This window comes from Triticum dicoccoides, chromosome 7B (genome assembly GCF_002162155.2).
Source record: "Triticum dicoccoides isolate Atlit2015 ecotype Zavitan chromosome 7B, WEW_v2.0, whole genome shotgun sequence".
In the NCBI taxonomy this organism is placed as follows: domain Eukaryota; kingdom Viridiplantae; phylum Streptophyta; class Magnoliopsida; order Poales; family Poaceae; genus Triticum; species Triticum dicoccoides.
Window position 1 is genome coordinate 671,594,466 of NC_041393.1, and position 7,238 is coordinate 671,601,703.

At 42.2% G+C, this 7,238-nt stretch overlaps 1 non-coding gene across 1 annotated transcript; it reads right to left on the reverse strand.

Moving 5' to 3' along the window:
• Window positions 1-1,629: 1,629 nt before the first annotated feature.
• LOC119342353 lies at window positions 1,630-1,737 on the reverse strand. The gene has a single exon (XR_005165553.1). It is a non-coding gene; the product is annotated as a small nucleolar RNA R71 (small nucleolar RNA).
• Window positions 1,738-7,238: the final 5,501 nt, after the last annotated feature.

Genomic DNA, 7,238 nt, shown 5'->3' on the forward strand with positions numbered 1-7,238 from the left:
ATTACTCCACTTCCTCTGCTTCCTTTCTTTTCTGAACCACAACGCCTTCTGTTGCTGCTCCCTCTCTCAATGCCTCCTGTTGCTGCTCTTCTTGTGACCCTGCTTCTGCTCCTTCTTCCCTTACCTTGCTGTTGTTCTTCTCTTTCTCTCTGTACCTTGCTAATGTCCCATCTCTCCTAGCGCCGCTGCTGCACTTCTTCTGAAGACCTCTCGCCACGTCCCTACTGCTGCATCTTCCTTCTTCTCTGAACCCAAACTGCTGCTGCTTCTCTTCTCTCTTTACTTCTTGCAAAATTCTGTAAACTGCTAGGTGAACTTGTGTACTGTTCTGATTACTTAACTTTCTGTAAGGTTTAGACTTTGTAAAATTCAGAATTGAGATGTGTATGGTGTGTAATGTTCAGATTTGACTAGTGTAAGCATCTTGTTATTTGTTCAGTTTGGTATTGGTATAATATAGTACTTGTTATGTTGGATCTGACTAGTGGAGGCCTTGTTAATTTGAGAGAATATTGATCTATTAGAATTTGCTTCTGTGAATTAGTATTCTGTTAGCATATGAATGTGTTCACCCCTTGTGTGTTTGTTCCTTACTGAAATTTATTCCATTGTCCATGTGTTAGCTCTAGTACATGTGCTATATAAATACATGTGTGTTTGTGGTGTAAACCATATATATTGAGTCTTATAATCTTGTTTCTCCCATCTCTTACATGTTAGATAGTCATTTGTGTTCACTTCCCTTTTGTCGATAATGTCCGTGTTAGTATTTTAATTTCTCAAGCATTACAAAAATACCAAAAAGATTGTTGAAGATAATCTGAACCTTTCTATACTTTATTTTGCATTTTCTTTGTCGACGATCTCTGGGAACGACCTTGTTAGTTTAGGTTTTATTTTCTGCATTCATTTTCTTGTGTTACCTAGATTTAGCCGAGCATAGTCGCCGTCGCCTAGTCCCTGTGGAGAACACGACACTCGTAGTTTGGGCGTAAAAACCCTGCTATATTACAAACGATCATTTTGGCGCCGTTGCCGGGGAACTAGTGTCAAGTGACCGTGTTAGGCTATAGACTAGGTTTATTTTAGTTCCGTGTTTAATTCGTCGTATATTTCAGTTTCTGCGTTTCTTTTATATATATTTTTTCCTTGCTGTTGCTTCGTCTTATTAGGATACTAACATTCTGACTAGTATTTACTGTTTATGAGTGTGCGTAGGAAATCTGAACTATTTACAGGTTGATTGATAGTTACACTTGGTGGAGATATGGCGATGCTTCGTGATGTTTGGATGCCAAGCAGCCAATGCTATTTCACAGGGCCACTTTGGCCGTCTTTTGAGGCAGAAAATTTTGAGCTAAAGCCTGGTATTATTGCTTTGGTTCAACAACAACAGTTTGGAGGTCTGCTCACTGAGGATCCCTATGAGAACTTATACCGAGTCATGGAGTATTCAGGTACAGTCAAGTACCATGGAGTTCCTCAAGATGCTATCAAGTGCATGTTGTTCTCATTCTCTCTCCGGGATGATGCTCGTGCTTGGTATCGATCCTTGCCATCAAGATCATTCAGTTGGAACGAGATATCACAAGCTTTCTTGGATAAATATTTCCCACTACACAAGTAGTCAGCAATTCGAGATGAGATCCTCAGCTTCGTTCAGCGTGAAGGCGAGAGCTTGTATGATGCTTGGGAGAGATACATGGCATTATTCAGGAGATGTCCTAACCATAGGCTCGAGAGATGGTTAGAGATGCAGATATTCTATAGAGGATTGACTTCAAACACTCGAGCTTATGTCGATATGGCAGCGGGTGGAGCTCTTACAAACAAGACACTTGATGAAGCTTTTCTGCTGATTGAGAGCATAGCTATCCACCAACTTCAGTGGTACAATAAGAAGCCCACATCTGATTCATTGGTTTGCTTGCAACAAATCACTACACCTAAACCACCAATTCTTACACAAAAGCATGAGCCTCTATATCAGTGTGACAAGGTTGAGCTTGCATGGATTATATTTGATGATGATGACACCATTCTAGTTGACACACACGCTATAGATCATCTGGATACTAGTGTTGGAGATTTAGTTTTGCATTGTGATGATTCTAACATGGATGAGCCAGAGCTGCAGTTCGTTGCTTTTGATATTGAGGAGTCACCTTTAGTTGATATTGATCATGTGCTGCTAGAGCCAGATATGGAGAAGTTCGCCTTTGATGATGTTAGCTCCATTGATTCTTCAACACTTGAGCCTGAGATGGAGAGCTTCATGGTTGATTATGGTGAGGTGGATTCAGATGTCAATGAGTCAAGCTCTATTTCACTTGTTGACACGAATCCGGTGGAAATTTCTACTACCACACCACACTTGGTATCTTCAATGGAGGTAGTCCTGAAGCTTCTTCCTAACTATCTCAGGTATGATCTCAGCTTTCTCAACAAGATATGCCATATCATGGATACTGCCTATGCACCATGTGACTTGTTGTTGATACATGTTCCTGACTTGCTCAATAGATATGCTTATATGATAGGGTACTCTATCGATGACTTAGAGGGCATTCTCTCTGTCACTTGTATTGGCTTGGTTGTTGAGTGTTCTTTCAGGTTGATGCTTGTGTACCATTTACTGCGAGTTGACCGAGTTCGAGATGACATTCCCTGGGATCCTGGTGGACTCAGAGCATGGGGATGAGGAGAAGCAAGGGGGCACACACGAGGAAGGGAGAAGCTGGAGCAGGCATGAGGATAGAGAAGCAAAAGGACAGGAGCTGCAGTTGGTGAGGTGATCGAGCGAGTGCTACATCATCAAAGCCCGGTGAGCTGTTTCATGACCCATTTCGAGTATATCATCCATTGATACATGCTGAAATCAAATGTTATTTTGGTTGCTTAAGCCATTTCTTAAATGTCGTCCCACTGAATTTTACCTTTGACATATGATGCTTGATGTGAATATGTGAACTGAATCGTGAATGCCTTGTAAACTAGTGATCTACATACTGCTTGTTTTGCTGAAACTAGTGAAAGTTATTAGTTTTGAGTGCTCAAATCCCTAGTACACTAGAAAACTTAATCATTTTCTTCTTTTACCTCGATACACCTAGATCATTAAGAGTCAGATGCTGAGTTTGTGCCTAATGTGTTCCCATTGAGAGCAATCACCTAACCACTATGGATTAGTATGCTATGTTCCCTGGATCGGTAGCATGTGAACCAGACATGGAGAAGTGATGATTCCTATTTTTGTGCTTATGCGTTGTTCATTTAAGATAAGTAATAATGAATAAATAAGTCTGACTACCTACAGTAGCATGTCATGTTCCTGGGATCGGTGGCATGTGAAATCGGGTTAGCTTGGGCAGTAATTAATAATAAAAAAATGTAATTGTCGAACCAGGTGTATACCATGTTCTCGGGATCGGTGGTATATTCCTTTGGGGAGACAAACAAAAAAACTAAACTAATAATTTGTCGATCCAGGTGTATACCATGTTCTCGGGATCGGTGGTATGTTCCTTTGGTGAGATCGATAAAATATTATCATTGCTTTACTTCTGTAAATAAGTGATTTGATCACAAGTTTATGTTCTTTTTTGTGCTCGGGATCATGCTCTCTTTAGGAACCTTTGGCACAATCATCATTTGAACTTGTTGATCCACTTTTATCATTGTAAAAGTTTAATATGATTGACTCTACTAGTATCCTATTGCTTTGTAGCACTCTTGACCATTGATTTGCACTAGTTAAATTCAAAGCATGCATTGTTTAGAGATCTACTCCACTTGGCATTCTCTAGTCAGCTCACTATTCACTGTCTAGCTCTTTTCATATGCCTTTACTTGAGGACAAGTAAAGATTTAAGTGTGGGGGAACTTGATAAGCACATTTCATATACATAATTTTGGCATACAAATATACCATTTGTTTAGTTCTGACATTAATTTTTGCTATGAAATACTGAATATTTGAATGATAATCATATAAGAGCATGTTGACTAGTCAATTGTTTCTTTTGCAGAAAAGTGCGAGAAGGCACTATAAACTTCAAGATTCAGTCGATTGCCAAACGCGATGAGACTTGGGGCTGGAACGAGAGAACGAGGGACCCGAGCGAGAAGAAAAGAAGTATCTAGGGGCAAGCTAATGTTGGAGGATCATCTTGAGAAGAAAGGAAGCAGGAGGGCCAAACTGAAAAAAATGGCAGATCACAGGAGGTCAAAATCCCTAGACGCCCTGATTCCCAAATCGGGCCTGGCATCTCACCTCTCTCCCTCACCCTTCCTTCTCCACCTCCGGCCGTCGCTGCGGCCAGGCCGGCGTAGCGGTGCGCCACCCAGTCATCCATCCATTCCATCTCCACCATGCACCACCAGCACCATCTCCTTCTCCTCCCCGAATCCATCCATCTATCCATCCACCATGCCATCACATCACCAGCACCCCTCACTCCTAGCGCCATTACTCCACTTCCTCTGGTTCCCTTCTTTTCTAATCCTCAACGCCTTCTGTTGCTGCTCCCTCTCTCAACGCCTCCTGTTGCTGCTCTTCTTGCGACCCTGCTGCTGCTCCTTCTTCCCTTACCTCGCTGCTGTTCTTCTCTTTCTCTCTATACCTTGCTGATGTCCCATCTCTCCTAGCGCCGCTGCTGCACTTCTTCTGAAGACCTCTCACCACGTCCCTGCTGCTGCATCTTCCTTCTTCTCTGAACCCAAACTGCTGCTGCTTCTCTTCTCTCTTTACTTCTTACAAAATTCTGTAAACTACTAGGTGAACTTGTGTACTGTTCTGATTACTTAACTTTCTGTAAGGTTTAGACTTTGTAAAATTCAGAATTGAGATGTGTATGGTGTGTAATGTTCAGATTTGACTAGTGTAAGCATCTTGTTATTTGTTCAGTTTGGTATTGGTATAATATAGTACTTGTTATGTTGGATCTGACTAGTGGAGGCCTTGTTAATTTGAGAGAATATTGATCTATTAGAATTTGCTTCTGTGAATTAGTATTCTGTTAGCATATGAATGTGTTCACCCCTTGTGTGTTTGTTCCTTACTGAAATTTATTCCATTGTCCATGTGTTAGCTCTAGTACATGTGCTATATAAATACATGTGTGTTTGTGGTGTAAACCATCTATATTGAGTCTTATAATCTTGTTTCTCCCATCTCTTACATGTTAGATAGTCATTTGTGTTCACTTCCCTTTTGTCGATAATGTCCGTGTTAGTATTTTAATTTCTCAAGCATTACGAAAATACCAAAAAGATTGTTGAAGATAATCTGAACCTTTCTGTACTTTATTTTGCATTTTCTTTGTCGACGATCTTTGGGAACGACCTTGTTAGTTTAGGTTTTATTTTCTGCATTCATCTCTTAAAATTGTGTTACCTAGATTTAGCCGAGCATAGTCGCCGTCGCCTAGTCCCTGTGGAGAACACGACACTCGTAGTTTGGGCGTAAAAACCCTGCTATATTACAAACGATCACCTAGCAGATTGTGGTAAGGTGGGCCTAGCCCCCTTCTGCTAAACTAACCCGGCTCCAAAGGTAAGCCGCCCATGTGAACAAATTACTTTGATTTTTCGATGTTTCACCCATACTCATACCTCTGCTAACTCAGGCGGGTGATAAATTCTGGAAGGTCAAATATGACCATGAGGCTGCAAAGAAAGCCAGGAAGGAGAAGAAAGCCGCCAGGAAAGAGGTTGCCAAGAAGAAGGGCAAGAAAGCCACCGCCTCTGACTTGCTTTGGCTAGAAGATTCTTCTGAGTCGGACGTAGCTGTTGACTCTCTGGGCTCCTTTTTTAACCATCTTATGGACACCGATTATCAGCAGGAGGACACAGGAGTCAGTCGTAACAAGGCTGAAGAGGTAACTATCATTTCCTCCGAATCCGAGCCTTTGCCAAGATAGAAAATTCGTAGAGTAACCTAGAAAGTAAGATTTTTCACATCCCTTAGCTTATCAAGATCATCAATTTCTTTTGAAGCGGCAGATTCATGAGAGCCGGAGGCAGACCCGGACTAACAAGGATGCGTAGCTCTCCTCCGGCTTGCCAAACACCCCAAAGAAGCGCCGGAACGAGGTCACCTCTGATTTAAATCTCTTTTATCCTTTGGCGGTTCTCACTCGTCAACCACTCAATTCTTCTGACTCGGATTATCAGGAAACTTCCCCTTCCTCCGGCGACTCAATGCAGTCCAACCTGCCGGCTTTCAAGACCGCACCAGGGTAATGATAATCGACTTATCCTATATTCATTTAAATTCATTGCATTTGTACTAACCTTTTGATTTTATGCAGTGGACAAGCCAAACCAAGCAAAGGGATCAAGAAGAACAAGCCGGCTGAAGACACGGTCGTGACCGAGCCAGTACTTGGAACAGCCGCACCTGAATCGTCAACTCATGAGCTGCCACCTGAACCTGCTCATGATATACCAACTCCAATTGCTGACACGCCTACTGAGCGAGCCGTTGATGGCTCAGAAAACCCGGAAGCTCCTAGCCCGGTCAGGACGGATGATCCTCAAAATACTGATGTCGAGATCACCAGAACCGGCTTTGTTGAGCCGGGAAGGCCAACCGTACTGGCCAAGTGCTCCGCCAAGTAAGAGCTTCTGGAACACCGCCGGGTCAAACTTGATGTCACTGACTATACACACCTGAGTATTGAAGAGGTCTTTTCCGGCTATATGAGTCAAGTGCATAGTAGCAATGATATTGAAATTAACATGGTGAAGCAGATGCACCAGAAATTTGAGGTACAACCCTTTCTCTGTACTTACTTGTCTTTACTATGCCAGCCCCCAAGTCTATTGCTTATAATGAATACGGTTGTAGACTTTAGAAACAAATTTAGTGACATTAGTAACATATATGGACAAGATATGTAAGAAATCCGGCTTACTCCGTAGTTCCCGAGGGGCGGCTTAACCAGTATGGTTGAACCGGTCCTTCATATGGTCGTATTTAACATAACATTTGAAACTTATAAACAGCAATATGCATTAGCCCCCAAGTGCCAAGTACTCTTCCTTGCAAAGTGCTTGGGACTTACTGTCACGAACCGCCACATTAAGTAAGATTCTTCGGTAGACATTAGCCCTCAAGTGTCAAGTGTTGTTGCTTGCAAAAGGCTTGGGACTTAATATTGCATCATGTTTGTCATGATTCTTGACCCGGTATTTGTATAGGCCGCCACGAGTCAACTTGAATCGGAAGTGTCTGA